Here is a 21,527-nt window from a genome sequence, read left to right as displayed (position 1 = left end):
ATTGCCAGGGTGAACCAATATCATTGATTCTATCTTCTAAATATCCTGAGTCCTCTACATTTGGCTGTTCCCACTGTCTCACCTCTACAGGCATCACCATCTTCTGGTTCCTGGACCCCTGGGAAAGTGTCCATGCAGCTAGTTTCACTGTCTCAGCAGCTAAAGGGATTGTTTTTAAAATCGTCCCTGAGAACGTTATTCCTTCTCTTAGAACTATTCAATGTAAACTGAGAAAAGTTCATTATGTACGAAAGAGAGATAGGGAGAGGAGTCAGTGCAGTGGGTTAAGGAGTGATTGTGAAGAAAATACTAGCAATGAGGATAGATTGACTTTCAGCATGTTTGGCCAGAAAGTAAAGGAGAGAAAATGGGAAATTAGGAAACTGAGGGAAGGATTAAACACCAAAGAGGAAGATGTGCCAGTTGTCAGAAGGGTCTTCGAGGGGTCATGAAGGAATGGGATTGAAGGCATAAATGAAGGATTTAGTCTCAGAGAAGACTGGACGGATAGGATGAATGTTCATTTTACTGATAGAGGAAAGAAGGAAGAGAAGTGGGAGGCATACAGAGATATTAGAAAATTGAAAAAGGACCAAATGAGGAAGAATATATCAGATATCTTCATCTTCCCATTTAACTAGGAGGCAAGGTAATTTACAGAAGAAACTTATAAAATTTAAAATATATTTATATAATCCCTAATATCAAGCAACTGTTAAAATTCCATTAGCTTTATTTTATAAACCAAACAAAATGCTTTATTTTTCTGAACCCAATTTCAAACAACTTTTTCATATGACTCTCCCAGTAAACCTAGGTGATAATGACCACAAACTATGAATATAATACAATTAGAGATGAGTTACATACCTTGCCATTATCATAGAAAAATAATCATTATAAAAGCCAAGGTTATGGTCAAAGACTCTTGAGTCTAAATTGGAACTATGCCCAGATCAATGTGGGAAACTCATAGGATCATTTAAAAAATTATTTATAATTTAATAGATATGTAATATATATCATAATAATAGCCAACAAATTTTTAAATCTCTTTTTATGATAAGTTAATTCTTTTTAAAAAGAAAATTATTAACATTCCTAAATAAAAAATATTTCAACAACAAACTCTGAATGGTGATAATGATAGATGATGATAATATCATTTAAATTAGCATAAATTATTGGGAAATCTGATTATAAAAAAGGCAAGGCAGCTTAACACATGGTCATATTTCACATCATAAATGTGAAAGATTATAATTCTATTGTCTATTCTTTCTATGAAAAGTTAGCTCCTTCAGGAACGTCTTAATGAATAATAAAAGTGACTTGATTTTTCCCACTGCAGTCAACTTTTCTGTCATGCTATTAATGATTAATAATGATTGTATGCTCAATCGTTTTTTTTCCTCCCCAGACAAAAGTAGCATTCTAACACAAGCAAGTAGCTGGTGTCAGTCTTCTGACTTCTATTTTTTAGTTGTATAAGGGGTAAAAAGCTACTCTGAAAATACAGAAGATCTGAATTAAAGAAAGAAAAAATGTCAATCAATACCACCATTCTACCCAGAAAAAAATAGCTTATTATAATATCTAGGCTTTGGTAAGTTATTTTATCATGTCTTAGATGGGATGGCATATTTTCTGCATGTATTGTATTGTCTCAATTGGTATTTTTATATTTTAATACAGTGAATTAGAATTTAGAGCCAGACATTATTTTGATTAATAAAGTATCATTCAAGAATATCTTAGATGAATAGAAAAAAATCACAATCCATATTTTTTAAACTGTAGAAGTTCATGTTTGTATAAATGTTTCCCTACACATTTACAAGAAAAGTCCTTTGACAAAGGTCTAAAAATGCCTGTAAAAGCCAAACATAATAACATTGTTATTCTGCCACTTATTAACAGAACAACGCATCCTATAACAATTAGATATGAATATTGCAAACTGAATTTAATATTAAGCTGTCTTTGAAATGCCACTTTGCAGCCGGTTTTCAAATGCTTAAAGCACAGCAGGAGGTTAACTCCATCTTCAAATATTAAATCAAAACCTTTTTTAACCTGATATATCTTACAGAAAGCAAGGGCTCCTTTTCAAGGGAGAATTATTCAGCTATCAGAAGAGAAAACTAAACCTCCCAACTATTAGACTGTTTCCAAATTAAATACAAAGATGGAAAGATTAGTTAGATGATAGATAATAGATAGATAGATAGCTGATAGATAGATAGATGATAGATAGATAGATAGAGCTAGAACAAGAGGGAGAGCAAGAAAGAAAGAGATGATAGAAGGTAAAATAATAAAAAGATAGATGATAGATGCAACAGTGGTCATGCTTCTGAATTGGTCTCAGTAAACATGTGTTTGCAGTCACTCTTTTGTGACTGCACCTCAGTTTATCTTAAATTGATATTTAAGTATTTCATCATATAACTTTTAATAGTTTACATATTAACTCCCATCTGGATAAGCTCCTTGAACCAGCTCTTAAATTTCTTTATATTCTTGAATGATGCACAACATTTATAGGTCTGATAGCTCCTCATAAGGTGATACTACTACATCTGTGCTCAGTATAGAGACCTACACAGCAATTTTCTGCCTATGTACCTATGTACCTACCTACCTCCTATCCATCCATCTATCTAATTATTACCCACCTATGTATACATCCATAATAGATTCTTCCTCCTTTGCAATACGGCAGAGCTGACAGTATTTGAACTTCAAGGACATCACCTGAAATCTGAGAGTGCCGTCAATCGTATTACATCTGTGCCAAAGTCAAATTGGCCCAATGCTGACCGGCAGCCTAATGTGGGGGAAGCCAATGCTCATATTAATTAACCCCCTCTGGAGCTGGGATTCTCTTTCTGAACTTCAGAGCCAGCTTCCAAGAAGCTTGAAATAACAATTTCATTTGCATGATAGAAAAATGTATTAAATACCCAGAATAAATACATTGCCAAACATTGATAATGTCCAATAGAAAGGGTCACGCCCAACTCATTTGAGTTTAGGGAGAATACTTATATGTTATTAACCATCTAAACAACATTATTTTTCTTTCTCTGGATTGGCTAATCCTTCCCATTAATGTTTTCTAGCAGAAAAGTGCCAAATGTGGAAGCCAACTGAAGAAATTATTTTTAAGTAGATGTTTATTTTCAAGAATTTATAATGAGGTGATCAGTTTTAGTTCTTAAAGTGAAACAGCCCAGAGATGGATAGTAACAACTTGCTCCCAGCTTATCAAACATATAGAGGCAGATCCACTCTCTTCACAGTTATTTGCTTTCTCTATATTATGGGCATTGCCACTTTCTCTAAAATTGAGTCTATAAATAATATATAAGTGGAAATCTATCAGATGTTGCTTGTTTACTTGTATAATACTAATAATTCAAGATTTATATCTTATATTTTAACTGAAAGAATCTGATTAAATCATAGCTCTACTGAATATAATTTTTCAACTCTATAGATTTGTGCTGAAAAAAAATTAAGGTTATAGAGACTGAACGGATTTACTGGTCAAAATAAAATACCCTAGTGGAAATGTGAAAGTGGTTTTGGAGAAGGATAGACATAACCTCAAATCCTAGCAAGTCCAATTATCAACCATGTAACATGAGTCAGTTTCCTCAATCTTCAGGAGACCCCAGTTTCCTTATCCCTAAAACTGGGGTTCCAAATATCTATGTCATGAGGTTGAAATTAATTCTAAACCTGATAATTTTAAAAATAGACTATTAATCTGGGATTTCTTAATTAAAGGCACTAGGCTTTAATTTCTTAACAAAAATCCACCACGGAGGAAACAGAACAGGTTCTACCACTGCCTGCAGCTTATCAACCTTTGACTCTATAAGAGACTGGAAAGGAGGAATTAGTCATATTATGCATTGTAAAAAGTACAGGGTTTGAGGTGAAAACCCTTTTCCTCCCCTTCCTCTGGGGAGAAAGGTAGGGTGACCCCACTCGGCACCAGGCCTCATGGGCAGGATCCAAGAGAATCACTCGGAGAGACCAGGAATTTCTGCAAATAGGGGAGCTCTTTGGTTAGATGCTCACTGAGCTGCAAAATCTGCTGACACACTCGTGCTGAAATCACTATGGAACTTGGGAGATCTTGGTAATGTCCCACAAATTTGGAGGATATCATAAGTATAGACATTGGTGTCTATTTTACACATGGTGTCGGGCCATGATGTGAGAAGCCACTGTAGTGTAGCGTGTGTGGAAAGAAACTCAAGTCTACCTCTCCCCCTTCCAGTACCCTCAGGAGGTGTCAAAAGAGAGTGGTCATGGTTTCTCTCTCTCCACTTGTAAAAACAGAGAGGTGGAAGTAGAGGTTGTGGGGCTGGATGGAGGCCCCTTGTCTTGGCAGGGGATCTCTCTACTCAGGACATGGGTTGAGGCTCAACATATGGAAGGACTAAGGGAGGACGGGCTGCCTTCCCTGAGCGAATCCTCAGCCGGGCGTGGGAAGGTTGAGCCAAACACCACCCAGAAAACCAATGGACCACATCAGCAAAAAACACCAGGAGAAAGTAAAGAAGCAATAGTATTTAAATAAAATGAGAGGAATTAACAAAAACTATTTAAACTTTCACTAGATAAGCAGAAATACATTGCAAAAGTTTAAGTGATGAGGGCAGCAGGAAACTGTAAGAAAAAGAAGAGTGTATGGAGACTAATGCCTGGGTATCTCTAGTAACTTCCTGTTGGATATTCTCACTTCAGTCTATATGATGACATGTGCCAGAAAAACCTCTCTTGAATGTGCATGTGCAGTGTGTATATAATCTGAGTACTCAAAAATTAGAGATTAGTGCCTCAATTTTTTTAAAAAATTGATACTTGTTAATATCATTTGGTGCTTACTGGAGATCAAGCATTTACTAAGTGCTTTACTTACATTTAATCATTTAATTTTTTATTATCCCTCCTTTTCTAGGGTTCATTGTGTTGTGCAGTTACATGGATTTTTTAAAAAATTTTTATTCTAGTACCATATATACAACCTAACATTTCCACTTTTAAACACATTCAAATATATATTTCAATGCTGCTAATTATGTCTACAATGTTGTGCTACCATCACTACCATCCATTACCCAAACAATCCATCATTCTAAATAGAAACTCTGTATACTTTAAGCCTTAACTTCCTATCCTGTATTCCTACCCTGCCCCCTGGAAACCTGTATTCTAGATTCTGACTCTATAGGTTTGCTTATTGTAATTATTTTAAATAAGTGAGATCGTCTAATATGTGTCCTTTTGTGTTGGGCTTATTTCATTCAACGTGATGTCCTCAAGGTTCATTCATGTTGTCTCATGTATCAGAACTTCATTCTTTTTTATGGCTAAATAGTATTCCATTGTGCACATATACCACATTTTGTTTATCCATTCATCAGCTGATGGAGACTTGGGTTGCTTCCATCTTTTGGCAATTGTGAATAGTGCCTCTATGAACATCGGTATGCAAATATCCATTTGAGTCCCCCCATTTTAAAAAACAAAAACAGAACATTTGGAGAAGATGAAAAACGTGTATACTTGTGTGTGTGTGTATATATATATACATATATACAGACCTAGGAATCAAACTGTGGTCTTCCTGACTCAAAATCCATGCCCATAACCACTGTATAAACTGCCTCACATTTTTTTCTCCTTAATGTTTCAAAAATAAACCTTCCTCAGGATCAGATCAGCCTTAGCACATGATGAGCACCTCATCTTTGTTCATGTTATTCCTTCTACCTGAAATGTCATTCCTTCTTCCTTGTGCATATTAGACAAATCTTAGCCATCATTCAAAGTTCATCTTAAGCTCCATTGGTCTTTTAAGAGTATATATATGTGACATAAAAATTGCAGGGAGAATTAAAAAAGGGGGGAATATACACAGATTTGGAAAATATATTTGATTCTAAAAAAAATAAAACATTTTCAATTGTTCATTTTCAAATTAAATTCTATTTTTTTCATCATCCTAAGTTCCTTTTTGTGTTTTACTAGATTTCTCTATGTAATTCTGAAATTTCTGATAATCTCAGATGCTCACTAACAGCTTTCTGATTAATTGGTTTTATGAATGTATTCTTGTGCTAGCAGATAACTTCTTTCACAGGTTCTCCATTATTTCGAAAATGTTATAGACATGTTATACTTTATGGATGGGGGATGGTCCTGGAAGAAAGACCAAATAGATTTTTAACTACGTAATTAAAATGATTACTTTTTTCTCCACTAGTGGCAGTGATGTGTAATATAGGAAATAATCCTCTTGATTCACTTTTTTTGGAATATTTTCCCCTTGAATGTGGCTCACTATCCAAAATTTCTAAATATATGTTTGTATGTGTCAGTCATCTTTCTTCCTAAATCCATCCTGATTCTTTTCCTGTCCTTGAACCAGGCAGAGCAACTGATGGCAGAAAATTCAGGAAACACTTGTATTCAGAGCCCAGCTCCATTTCTGTTCCAACATTGACCAGCTGTGTAACCTCTGGCAGCCCAACTTCTCTTACCCTTGTTTTTCTCATTTTGAAAGCAGGGATACTCTTACTTAAATCACTTGAATTGTTGGGAGGTTTACTGAGTAACATGAAGCACCTACTATACAGTTTAATGTTAAGATATTACTGTTTATTGAGTCCAAAATAGGGGGTCTAGTTTTCAGATATCTTAATTTTCTCATTAATACAGCCCTGCATTTGGATATCAGGCTGTACTGATTTTATGTTTTGTTTCCCTAAGCCTTCGATCATAGAATGTTGGAGTCACACAACAGGGATGTAGCCTAGCTAACATTTTTTCATCAGGTACAATGTGCTAAACACTGTTCAAACATGTCCTATAGATAATCTCATTTAATCATCACGATAATCCTATAAACTAAGCAATGCCATAGGCTGCTATGAACACAAAAATCCGTTTCCCTTTTTTCCTCAATCTAATGGCAGCCCAACAATACTATATATCCCAGACTGCTTGCAGTTAGACGTGGCCATGTAACTAAGTTCTTGGGAAGGGACTTGGAGCAGAAGTGATGTATGCTACTCCAGGCTTGGGCCTCAAGACAAAGGGTTTGCTTCCTTCCCACTCTCGTTTCCTTTCATTCTCACAGGAGCCCAGACATGGAAGCTACTCAACTTCTACATACATATGACAGCATCACTCTAGGGAGTGGCAAAATAACATGATGGAAGAAGCCTAGGTCTTGAATGACCACAAGTTGCCTTGAAGACCTCATCTCAGAACTGTGGAATAAGCTACATCTTTAAGCCATTGTATTTGGGGAGCTTTTTTATGACAGCAATCTAGCATTATCCTAATAATACAAGTAGTTTTGGCCCCATTTACAGATGTGGAAACTGCTTTATTTAATTTTAAATAAAGTTTATTTATTTATGTAGTGAGTTTGTTTAATTTTCCCATGGCTACAAAGATAGCAGTTGGTTAGGGCAAGGTGTGAAATTTAGCTAACCTCTACACAATTTTCTCCTGATATTCATGGTCACTGAGAATGACTACTCGATATCTGATTATTGTCACATACAGGTACTATGTCACATATTGATAATATGTGCCAAGTCTTGCACATGGCAGGAGTGGGTGTGTGTTGGTTTTACTAAATTTTATGCTTCAACATTATCCTTGAAGTTAAGACATTTGAAAGAGGCAGGAGGAAATCTCCAAGAAGGGCAAAGAAATTGAAAATGTGAAGCAGAACATATTTATAATAACATAAAAACTAAAATTAACTGAGTGCCACTATGAATCAAGTAATTTATCTGTGCAATATTATTATCCCCATTTTATGGTGAAGGAAAAAGGAGGCTCTAAGTGCTTACACAACCTATCACAAGAGATTTAGAAGAGTTTCAAACCCAAGTCAATCTGACTCCAAAGCCCTTGAGTTTTACACTTTGCAATGGTGCTTCTCAAGAGCTTGGGAGAACCATGCATTTGAGTGTGTATGTTTGCATGTGTGTATACGTGCACACAAACGCATGCATGTGTGTATGCCAACATGGACACTACAAGATGATGAAAATATTTTAAGTGTACAGTCAAAGCTTACTTTTTATTCATTTTCATTTTAACTTTTGCTTTAGGGAGTCCTCTCAGTCCATGGACTGATAAAAAATTATAACTTGAAAGCAGAAGTAAGAGAGATCTAACTGTATAGTTGTATAGCTTATTCCTAAAGTTATATTTGTTGTTATATTTGTTAATTCTTGAATCTAGTTGCATAATAAAAATATTAACAGATTGAGAATAAGCAATGGAAATGCACTTTTGCCAATACTTAAGTAGCCAAAATGCATAGATAATATAGAAGGAATAGATGAAATAAAACAAACATCAAAAGACAGAGTTCTAGATAAACACCTGCAACAATATGAGTGATTTTATACTACTACTTATATAGGTTTGTTAGTTTATCCAAACTGAAGGAGCCTATGGGGTCCCCTTTTCTGGAATCTGTGGGAAACATAAAGCAAATGAAATATTTTATGCCTGAATGTAAGGACTTTACACTATAATTAAATGAAGGACAATGAAATTCATTAATAAAACTAGTAGACAATATCCATAAGAACAAAACAACATCAGGACAGCTCTTGATTAGTTATACACATACAAGTCTTCCTTCCAAGCACATGGTGAAGACAATTTTGCTAAGAGGTTTTCTTAAGTTCCTCACTGCTATGACAAATGCCACTCAGTGGGTTGCCTTAAACAATGAGAATTTATTGTCTCACGGTTTTGGAGGCTGAAAGGATTGCCTCCTTGGCATGGCTCAGTGGGTTCTGAATGACTGGCAATCCTTGGTGTTCCTTGGTTGGATCTCTGCCTCATGTCACATGGCGATGATCTCTCCTTTCTCGTCCAAGTTTCCACTGACATCCAGCTTCCAGCTCTTCCCAATGGCTTTTTCTGACTATTTTTGAATTTCTTCAGATTATTAAGGCCTCCAGTAATTCGGATTAGGGCTCAACTTCATTCATTTGGGCCACACCTTAATTTAAAATAACATCTTCAACAGGAATGTGGACCAAGATTAAGAACATGTGTTTTGGGGGTTATATAATTCTACCTACACAGAAGTTTAGAGACAAGCCTTGAGTTTCCCTGTCTGACTTTGAATTCTGAGTCTGGTATTCACTTCCCAGAGGACCTTGGTCAAATTATTTAACCTTTCTCAATTTCTTCATTTATAAAATGAGACTTTCTGATAATTTAATAAAATATTCATAAAAAACCTAGAAAAGTACCTGATGCATAATAAACAATTAATGTTTGTTGTTGTTCTTATTTATAGCACCACCTATTGTGCTCCATGCAATCTTTCCTCTTACATATGGTCTCTCTATTCCTTCTAATTCTGCTTGGGCAGAGATAAAGTCTTAACTAAAAAAAACCTGAACTTAGATTTTTGTGTTTTTTTTTTTTAATTAAATGAAAAATTATTTAAATTACCACTTTCTACCTCCCTTTTTAGGAAAGTCATGAACTCAAAAATAATAATAATAATAAGCTTTTGTCCCTTAAGCTGGCATTTTCTGTTATAATGAAATGAGATATTTTTCTATTCTAATCTTAGAATGCATTATAGAAGACTTCACAATGGAAAAATTGAAAATTTTCCAAGTTTCCTGGCCCATGTTTTACACTTTGATTAAATATTTCATTGCTATAGCTGCGCATTTACAAGCAACAGCCAAACAAAAAAACAGCTTTCTGCTTACACCACAAAAAGAAAAGCAGTAGGATAGCATGTGCCTCCTGATCCTGAATCTGATTGAGGCTCTAGATCTCATTATCAAAATACAGGAAGTACAGAGGACAGAGGAACATGTTAAGTTATACAAGAAGATGCAAGCGGCAATATCCAGCTAAGGGAGTCTCTACAGGATACATGACCTGATTTCTTCAACAATAACAAAAATTGCAAGAAAAAAGAAGAGATAGAGGGGAATCTCTAGATTGAAAGATAGTTAAAACTAATGTCAACCATTCACAATGTGTGTGCCTTATTTGGATTCTCATTAAAATAAACATATTGCCAAAAAAATGGTATTTACGAGACAAATAGAAATTTGAACATTACCTTGATATTTGATAATATTAAGATTATTAGAAAGTTCTTTTAAGAGCTGATAATGGTAATATGTTTATGTTAAAATAAAGAATCCTTTTGCTTTAGAGATGTATATTAATATGAGTGAATTTATTTAATATGTGGGATGCGTTTCAAAAGAGAAGGTATAAGAGGGATAATAGGTGAGGGATAGATGCAACAGTATTGGCTATATGTTGATAATTGTTCAAGCTGTGTGACAAGTATATAGGGGGTCATTATACTATGTTGTTTACTTTTGCATATATTTAAAATTTTACATAGAGATAAGCTTTTAAAAAGGAATAAATTCTGATGTTATAACAATATAATATGGTGAATATGTAAAAATTAATTATTTTGTATTTAGAAGATTCTCTAATTTCATTTACTACACTTTCAAAACACTTCTGAAGATGACCAATCTAAAACATTTTATATTAAGTTTTGTCAGCTACAATTTTAATGGGCCATATTTTCCTGATTCTCTTCCAATATTCATGGGCTGCAGCAATGGAATTGTGGGGGGAGAGAGCATCTTTCCATAGCCCCCAGGCAGTGATTGATACATATTTACCAGTGAAATTCATCAAAGTACAATATAGTTAGGTGTACAGCAAAATACATTTAGTACAGTAGTTCTCTATTTTATTTCAACAATATACCCAGTATATTTGTTGAAAATGCATTCCAAAACCAAAGATAAATTATTTTATAATTATCAACAATTTTGAATTATTTTCAATTATCAATTTTTTTCCTGGAGAAACAGACTAGAGGTGGGATTTGATGAGACTAATCCAAAATTGTGTTCTATAAAAGATAGATTTTTTTTGTAGCAGATTTTGAAAGGGCTAAGAAACAAATTCATGAAAAGGAAAAATTGAAAAATCCTATAATCTCAGTTGTTACTATTTAAAATGCAAAGTTTAGTATAAGGCTAACATTAAACATTGTAATTTTACGGAAAACTTTTTTTTGTTTGAAATTGATTAAAATTTGAGAATTCAGAGGCTTCCTTATAATTCAGCCATGTATAAATTGTATAAAAAATAGAAAGTATTAGTTTCCTTCTGCAATTGTAACAAAGTTTCACAAACTCAGTGGCTTAAAGCAACACAAATCTATTACCTTATGATTCTGTAGGGCAGAAGTCTGAAATGGGTCTCACTGGGTTATACTCAACATATTTGCAAGGCTGTGCTTCTTTCTGGAGGCTATACGGGAGAATCCTTTTTCTTGCTTTCCCCAGCTTCAAGAGGCTACCTACATTCCTTGGCTTATGCATCTCTTATATCATCAAAGTCAGAGTTAGCTGGTCAAGTCTTGCTCCTATTACATCCCTCTGACACTAACTCTTCTGCTTCCCTCTTCACAGTAGGACCTTGGCGATTGCATTGGGCTCACCTGGACAATCCAGAATAATCTTCCTATCAGTCATCCATCTGTTACCTTACTTGCCCTGTGCTATGTAACCTAACATATTTGGAAGTTCCAGGGATAAAGACATAGACATCTTTGGGGGTTCATTAGTCTGCCTGCCACACAGACCACCTAAACTCCATACTTTTTAAAGCTTTTTTCCATAGACATTTCTTTTTCACAAATAGTTTACATGAAAACATGGCTGCTATAAATTAGTAGTGATGCTGAGTACTTTTAGGTGATTCAAACACAAGATATTAAAAAAAGCCATTTTGAACACATATTCAAACTCTGAAAGAAAAGTTCACTGATGTATTCAAGTGACACCTATAGTTTCAAAATACTGAAAGAAGTACAGTGGACTAAGGAATGCCTTTAACCCAGCAGCATTTGTTTATGACTTAGACATAATGCATGATGCCATTTCTGAGCTCTATGATTTATCCAAACATCTAAAAGAAAGACATAATGTTGCCAGAAGCTTATTCTGGGGTGTCAAAGCAAATTCAGGTCTTCGCATCAAAGGCTGACAATCCTGGGTCTTTTGCTTAAGAGGCTGTCAAAGTGTTTCAGAACCTGATCTTTTAACAAAATTCACTTTGCATGATAAAATATCCTAAAGAAGTGATGGAGAAATTCCCATTAGTCCTCAAGATAAAAAGACCAAAATTCTACACAGTGGTATTCTTTAAAAATATATATTTTTTTCTAAGCTAGCTGCACACAAAATCATAAGCTGTCATGGATTAAAATATCTTCTGAAAACTATTTCAATAACTGAACCAAGCAGGGTACTTCTAGACTCCTGTCCACTTTTTAATTTGGACAATTATAATTTTTCTTATAACACTTTCATTTTTAGATTGAACAGCCATAACAACTGCTTTCTGAAATACATTTCTTTATAAAGGCCTAATGATCTGCTCCTGAAGTACTTGCATTTCAGTGGTAACTCCTACAGGCCATTTGATGAAGTACAATATAGAAACACATTATATGTTTCGCTAAACCCACATTAAACATTCAATATATGGGTAAGATACAAAGTAGCCTAATGGATACAATACAACACTAAAATTAGAAGCCTGATTTAATAACAGAAGTCCTTTCCTCCCATTTAGCCTAGTCACCTACTAGAGTATTTCATTAGCCTTCCTTTTAATTTTTCCTGTTTCCTTCTGGAGAAATCTACCAGACTTATATTCAAAATATACTTGTTTAGCTGTGCGTAACTAAGTCATCTCTTGACTAAAGATAAATCAAGAAAACAATCCTTTAATGTAATAGATACATTTGAACTAACTCACCTTTTTGCCTCCCTTGTTCTTTCAATGGTACCCACCATTCTCCCAGTTCCTGGGGTACAAAACATCACTATTCTCCCATATTCCCATCTTAACCCCACATATAACAATAATAAGTGACGATGATCACGGCCATCTATATTCAATACATAAGGATGTATGTTCTCTCCAAGGCTTACAATACTTGCCTTTTGACAGATATGGTGAGTGAGTTTCAGGAAGGTTATGTGACTTGCTGAAGGCTATACATCTAGTAAGTATTGGGCTAAAGATTCAAACTTATCAGTCTGTTTTGCTCAAAGTATAGTACTTTCCATTGAACAATGCCTCTAATCAGCCAAGTCATACTGATTTGTTTTCTTGAGTTGTCTGTATGGGTTCCTTCCTCACCCTTCTGACTGCTTTGTTCCCTTGTCCAGCCCTTATCACCTCTTGTTCAGAACTCTGAAACAGTTTCTCAACTGGTTTCTGCATTTTTAATATTTCAGCCTTTAAAAGTCAGATTAAACTACTTTGATCATGTCCATCCCCTGCTCAAAAATCGCCAATGGTGCCACATTGCCTAGAGGTGGGTTTTCCAACACAATGATCACAGACCTTTGCCAAATGGATCATAAAACCACATTACCACATTCTTTGCTGGCTTCCTCCTCTCCAGCTTGGTGACTCACACATTTAAAATGCACAGGGAAGGCTGCCACACCAGTCACTTACTTGCATTTCAAATGCCCCAGATTAAAGAGAATATGAATGATTAGAAGCTTTCAGCATGTCCCTCTTCACTGCCACATCCCTTTCATTAGGGAGAGTTGGCTAGAAACCACTCAGATTGAAATGCCAAGGATGCCTGCAAACCCCTACTTCTTCCCTTGATCTTTGTGGGTTACTGACATAATTTCTCTTTCATCAAAATATCTGATACTTTCTCAGTATCTTTGAACAAATACTCAAAATACCAAACTTCCCAATTAAAAACTCATGCTCACAAAATTCCAGATATGTCTATTGAATAAAATGCAAATCCCTGACCCTGTGTCTTAGTTTCCTAGGGTTGCCATCACAAAGAACAACAACTTACATAGCTTAAAACAACAGAAATCTATTGTCTTACAGTTCTCAAGGCAAGAAGCCTGAAATTAAGGTGTGGCAGAGCCATGCTTCCTCTGAAAGACTGTAGGGAAGAATCTGTTCCAGGTCTTTTTCTTGGCTTCTGGAGGTTAAAGGTAATGCTTGCGCTTCAGTCTCTGCCTGGGTCACCTCATGGCATTCTCCCCTGGGTCTCCCTGTCTGTGTCCATTCTCCCCTTCCCATAAGGACACCAGTGATATCTGATTATGGCCCACCCTTGTCCAGTTTGGTCTCTTTGGGGGACTGAATCATATCCCCACAAAAGGCATGTTCAGGCCCCTATCCCTGGTCCTGGGGGTGTGAACTTTTTGAAAATAGCACCTTTGAAGGCATTAAATAAGGTGTGCCCAAACTGAATGAGGGTGGGCATTAATCCAAAATGGCTGAACTCTCCATATGCAAAAGAAATAAACATAGAGGGAGAAGCCATGGGAGAAGCAAGAAGCCGGAAGTCAATGGAATCTGGAAGAGAAAGGAGAAGATGCTGCCATGTGCTTTGCCATGTGATGGAAAAGCCAAGGAACCCCAAAGATTGCCAGACAGCCAGAAGATACTGACACAGGAAGGAAGCAAGCCTTCTAGCCTGTGAAACTGTGAGCCAATAACTCCTACTGTTAAGCCAACCCACTTTATGGCATTTGGTTTAGCATCTGGAAAACTAAAAGAACCTCTTTAAATAACAACATCTTCAAAGACTCTATTTCCAAATAGGATCACATTCACAAATTGAGGCTTAATACCGGAATATGACTTTGGGGCAGACGCATTTCAACCCATAACACCCTGTATTCAAAGCTCTTCCTAATTTTGCCCCATCTTCCTTTCAGCCTTCTTTTCACTGCTTTCCAACACACACCCAGGCCCCTGCCATTCCAGGCCACTCTCTCACTATCCTACCATCATCCTCAGTCATTCATGCTTCCACATGTTTATTCAAAGCATCTGTGCTGCCTAATTTGTCATCTGCATGTTAATTATTTACCTGAATGTTAAATAACTTTTACAAACAAACTGAACCTATAAAATGGAGAACTAATGCCTCCAGTGAGGTATTGGGCCAAATAACCCCTAGAGTCCAATCCTGAGACTATGGGTTTCTAAGTATCCCATACTACAGGGAATTTCTAGATCACTCCCTACTAAGAATAGCTAGAGAACACATTCATAAGTTTACCGATATACTTCCAAGATTGTAGAGCTTGAAAAATCTTAGAGATAATCTCAACAAATCCTTTCACTTTACATTCAACCGACACATATTACAATTCTTTGTATTGTTACTTATTGTGTATATGTGTGACTGTGTGTGCGTGTTTTAGGTCTTAAACTAGTTCCTTCCCTTAAGGGAGGAAATGTGCCTTATATACCTTTGTATTTCTTACTGATATTTAATTATTCGATATATTATATATTAACTGAATGACAAATTCAAAATGATGCAAAAGACTACACATTACCAGAATTTACATAAAGTGTCAAATCAGATATAAGAGGGGGGTAGAGCCATAATTAAATGTGGAATTTATTCAGAGAAATAAATCTTGCATTTCCACCAAAATATCTGGGTATGAAAATACATAAAAGAAAACATGTGAAAAAAGAGTAGATTATTCATGCTTTCTTTTATATATTTTCATACCCAGATATTTTGGTGGAAATGCAAGATTTAAATTTTTCCATTTGGTTATTTTTTATGAGATGTAACTTTAAAAGTCCAAGTATAGTATAGGATTTGTAAAAGTCCAAGTACAGTATAGGATTTGAGAAAAGAGATTTTTAAAAAATGAGGTCTCTTTATGAAGGTTTGAAATTTTAACAAAGCCATACACTAAAAATTCTACAAACTATTATCTATAATTTTCACTAAACTGCTTATTTTAAACAAATAGCTGCTATTTTAAGGTGAATTAATTAGGAACTATATTTGTTTTCTTTGGAAGTACAAGTGCAATCAAGTCATGCATAAAGTTTATCAAAGCTTGATAATTTTTTTCAGCCACACTCTAGGTGCTATGTTCAGTGCAAATACACATTTCCAAAAGAAAAAATCTACCTCTACTTCAAGCGTTAAGCCTCTGAAAAAGGCATAATAGTACTTTAATTACTCAAGGGTTTGTTAAATAAGCATGAAACAATTGGACTGTCAAATTTATTATCTTAGAAAGAGAAAGAAACTGAAATTTTAAAAACAGAGAGCTCCTATTTTGAAAATTTAACCAACATTTAACTAGGCGCCATTCATCACTGGATTCTAAGCAGGGGTTATGGGGTAGGGAGGGTCCTCATCCATCACTTGGAACAGGAGAGCAAAGGAGCGAGCCAGCCACCTTCCCAGAGGCAATGGGAGAAGGCTGAAGAGTCACCAGGAGAATAGAGTGGAACTATTTTGCTGGGTGATGCTATGAGTTGAGTTTCCATTTCCTCTATCTGTACAATGGTTAGACTCCAACTAACACTCAGTATTCCTTTTTGTGCAAACATTCGTTTTTTCATTGAATAAGGTCAGTGTTCCTATTTGCCAAAGCTGCTGGAATGCAAAACACCAGAAATGATTGGCTTTTATAATGGGGATTTATTAGGTTACAAATTTACAGCTCTAAGGCCATAAAAGTGTCCAAACTAAGGCATCAGCAAGAGGATACTTTCACTGAAGAAAGGCTGATGGCATCCGGAACACATTTGTCAGATGGGAAGTCACATGGCTGGTGTCTGCTAGTCCTTTGCTCCTGAGTTGCACTGCTTTCAGCTTCTGATTCCAGTGGCTTTCTTTTTAAGTGTCTGTGGATTTTCACTTAGCTTCTCCATGGCAAACTCTGGGCTTCATCTCTTAACTTAACTCCAAACATATGGTTTCAACAGTTGTCTCCAAAATGTCTCTGGGCATTTTCTAAGTGTCTGTTCTAGTTTGCTAATGCTGCCGGAATGCAAAACTAACAGAGATGGATTGGCTTTTATAAAAGGGGTTTATTTGGTTACACAGTTACAGTCTAAGGCCATAAAGTGTCCAAGGTAAGACATCAGCAATTGGGTACCTTCACTGGAGGATGGCCAATTATGTCAGGAAAACCTCTGTTAGCTGGGAAGGCATGTGGCTGGTGTCTGCTCCAAAGTTCTGGTTTCAAATTGGCTTTCTCCCAGGACGTTCCTCTCTAGGCTACAGTTCCTCAAAAACGTAACTCTTAGTTGCACTTGGGGTATTTGTCCTCCCTTAGCTTCTCCAGATCAAAAGTCTGCTTTCAACGGCCATCTTCAAAGTGTCCCTCTTGGCTGTGGCTCCTCTTCAAAATGTCACTCTCAGCTGCACTGAGTTCCTGCTGTTTGTCAGCTCATTTATATGGCTCCACTGATCAAGGCCCACCCTGAATGGGTGGGGCCACACCTCCATGGAAATTATCTCATCAGTGTTATCACCTACAGTTGGGTGGGGCGCATTTCCATGGAAACAACCTAATCCAAATGTTCCAACTTAATCCCCACTAATATGTCTGCCCCACAAGATTGCATCAAAGAATATGGCTTTTTCTGGGGGACATAATACATTCAAACCAGCACAGTGTCTCTGAGCTCTCTTCAAAATGTCTCCATGTTCTATCCTCTCATAGAGGATGCCAGTTAACTAATTAAGACCCACTTGAATGGGTGGGGTCACACGTTCATGGAAATAATCTAACATCTCCATGGAAACAGCCCAGTCAGAAGATCCCACCCACAACAGGTCTGCACCCATAAGATTGCACTAAAGAACATGGCTTTTTATGGGGTACATAACAGATTCAACCCAGCAGAGTCAGGTACAGTGAGATACCAAAAATAAGAAATGTTGCCTGACCTGAAGAGTTTTAATATAGTGAGTCCAGGAATCTATATAAATATCCAAAGACATTTTTAGAATTATTTGTAAAGATCAAATAGAATAACTAATACAGGAAAATGGAAGATTTTTTTTTATGGAATGCCATATTTGAAAATTGCAATTTCTTGCCCATATTTGCCATGCCTGGTATTATGCTAGTGAACAGAAATGCACAGATGAATAAGACATGGTTTGTTCCTTCAGACTCACAGTCTAGTGGGAGAAAACAGATAAAAACACAAATTACAACAGAGCATAATGCTAAAGGAATATTCAGTGTTCTATGGGAGCTCAAATTACTCATGCATAACTCAACTGGGAGAAGGCTTGCACAGTCAAATAATCCCTGGGACCGATTCTCAAGAGATGATTAAAAATATGGAAGCTAGAAACAATGGGAAGAAGGGCAAAGAAACCGGCATAAATATGTACAAAGTCATGGACAGTTAGAAACATAGCATAGATTGCTGCAGATGGAAATGTACTCACCACGACTCCAATACAGACAGAAAAAGTATAACTTTTAGAAATTTTTTAACATTTTTTTCTTGCTCTGGATCTCTGTGCCCTCCTCACTCCCATATACCCTATTTTCACTGATTAGTAGGAATAATACTGAAACATAATTATTCAAGTTTTTATATAAGGTCCTCTCCCCACCACAAAATGAACTAGGTCCCTTTTGAGTAGCTGGTTATTTTTTAAGGTTTCTTCACCCTTCCTTTCTCTATCGCTTCTCCTCTGATAGCATTCAGATGGCACAAGGGAAAGTTCATGTACTTTCACTGTGAAAGGGAAGGTTGTCTTGCTTCTGTGTGGTCCTTCCCTACAGGCTCTCACTGATCTCCACTTGAGATGTCATTCTCTTGACTGGTCCCTGGACGTCATCCAGCTGCTATAACTTGTGGGAATTCTCTCTGTGAGGACTAGCACGAGTGACTGTTGCTCCTGGGGAATGCAGCTGAAACTCAACTCTGTCATCATTTGGCCAATGATTTTGGGGGGTCTACCTCAGAGCCTTTGCTTTCGGATTCTCTCACCCCACATGGTAGCTTCCTTTTGGCTGACCCAGGCAGATACTCTCTATGACTTCCACAGCATCCCATGACAACCTCTGAATCTCTTCCATGACATTTGGAGGCCATGGGAAATAAGGGATCCTCTATGTCAGGCGCTCTCACGCTTTCTACCCCACCGTCCACCACTTCTGCCCTGATACAAGTCCCTGTACTAGTACAGAGCCTCTCAAAAGAGGTTGAAGTTTTCCCATACAATGGTCCTGGAAGTGAGACACTGGCTCTGAATGCCCCCAAACCATTCATTCTGGTTGTTTGGCAGATCCCATTGGAGTGGGTGGAGGGTTCAGGAGGCAGGACATTCATGACTAACTGATTCTGCCTCTTGCTCCCTTGTGCTCTCTCACTCTCTCTCTCCCCTAAGTAAAGAAAAGAGCCCTCTATGGGCCCTTACGGTGAGGAAAGATTTTCTTCTTTGTATTATTTTTATTTTTTTTCTTTATATTCTCCCATCTTTGCCTTAAAGAGAGAAAAAATCACAGGAAAAGACATTAGCTTGCTGAAAAGGGAAATATATTAGGAAATAGTTAAAAAATATTACCTTCATTAAACATATTCGCAGAATTACAAGTAATTTGGTATAGTGGCCAATTAATTCCTAAAGGCACAGACACCTGAATTGGGAAATAATGCACCTAGGCTATTTCACCTGATACTACAGTCAGGAAAACAGCTTTATAGTGACACATATTCTTGATTTAGAGAGGTGGTTTGGTGGTTAAGAACAAGAGCTCTAAAGCCCTATTATCTGGGCTCAAACTCTATCCACTTATTGTGTGCCCCTGGGACATTTACATTACCTTTTTTTTTTTTTTTCCTAATGTTTTAGTTTCCTCATCTATAAAAGAACAAAAACTATATTACTTACTTTGGACGTTATTGTGATAATTCACTGATTGAGCCCAAAAAAATGAGGAGAGTGGCTGGCATGGAAATAACACTCTATACCATGTTAGGTTTATTAATATCGATTTGCTGAAAAGAAAACTTGTTATTTTCTAAACTTCTGAGAAAAGTCATCATGACTCATGGAGGATGTGTGGTGTGCAAAATGAATCCTCGACCACTAAAGTTATCCCTGGAAGTTGTAACCCTTTTTCTTTTAGTAGAATAGGAACAAATAAGCACCATGCCAAATCTCATCGGTATTTAAGCACCCAACTTAGAATAACAAGATTTAGTCAATTTGGTGTTTGATTTTAAATAACTGGCATATGTGGCTATGTGCCTAAAAGGCAATATGCTTACATTTTCTGTTTCTTCCATTTGAAAAGAAATTTTCTCCTCTGACATATATTCACAACTTGCATTAGAGTTCATAGATATCTTGAGGTCAAGCCAGAGGGTAAAAATTGGCCTAAAAGGAGATTAGGCAAGATACCATGACAATGTGTTCATCCTTAATCATGTAGGACAATTTGAAAGAATATTTATTATTGAATAGCTTGATCCCTAGATGTTATTATAACTGGTAGTCACCGTGAGTTTACCCTGAGAATAATGAAGACCTGAGTATGATTTGACTCATCCATGATTATAGCTTAATTTTTCTTTTTTTTTTCAGACATGTTGATGCCTAAGAAACTTAGGAATTTATTTAAATGCCAATATGATAGGAAAGAAAAAACTTAATGACCATGCAAAAGTGAATATGAGAAAATGTGGCAATAGACTCATAAGATGCTCACAGTTTTAAAGGAACACAACTACATGATATAACATACTTTAAAATGTTTAATATAAACAGTAATTGGAAAATTAAATGGCAATACAAATCGTTAAAATAAACAGTGCATACCAAAGATATTTTGAAGTTAGAAAAATAGACAAGTAAGATGCTTGTATTATTTCCAACAAAATTCAGCAAACTAGAGCATTCCAACTATAAACAATAAAAGGCATTAAAAGATGTGAAGCCTAAGCTTCAACTTGTAATTGCTGTAAAAACCTACATTATTTCTGGAGAACAGATGATTTGCTGAATAAAAGATTTACTGGCAAGAAGTAGTCTCACGCACGCTTAAAGATGTTTTAGTGTGATAAAGTTCTTTTATTCTCACAGAGAGTAAGGAAATTCTGAGATCTGACACAGCAGGTTTAGAGTGGGCTACTCCCTAAGTGAACTTTCTTGTCTCTGAATCAGTTGTTTCCTTCACATTATATTTTGTAAGTGCCACATAAGCCCTTGGGAAAGTTCTTTTTAGTTTCTATGAATGCCGAAAATCACTCTGTAGGTAAATGGCATAAAAGTAATAGTTTCAATCCTTGAGCAACAGATCAGACATCTTCCTCATTAATAAAATTGGTAACACAGAAGTTACAATATAGCCCCATGCTTAGTGGAAATAATCAAATGCATTTTTGAAGAATGAGGAAAAATAAGCAATTATAAAGTTGTAGAATTTAATACCAAAATGCAGAAGTATCAAAATGAGTCCAGTTATTTAAAAGATTTGGAAGCAACTCACAAAGTTGGAACTCTAGAAATCAGAAGTACTTTTGGATACTTGCCACACACCATGAAAATGTTATCACTACTGTCCTAATTGGTGAAAAGAATGGGCCAATAGGGGGACTCA

Source organism: Choloepus didactylus, chromosome 12, assembly GCF_015220235.1.
Source record: "Choloepus didactylus isolate mChoDid1 chromosome 12, mChoDid1.pri, whole genome shotgun sequence".
In the NCBI taxonomy this organism is placed as follows: Eukaryota; Metazoa; Chordata; class Mammalia; order Pilosa; family Megalonychidae; genus Choloepus; species Choloepus didactylus.
Note: the sequence above shows the minus strand (reverse complement) of the source record.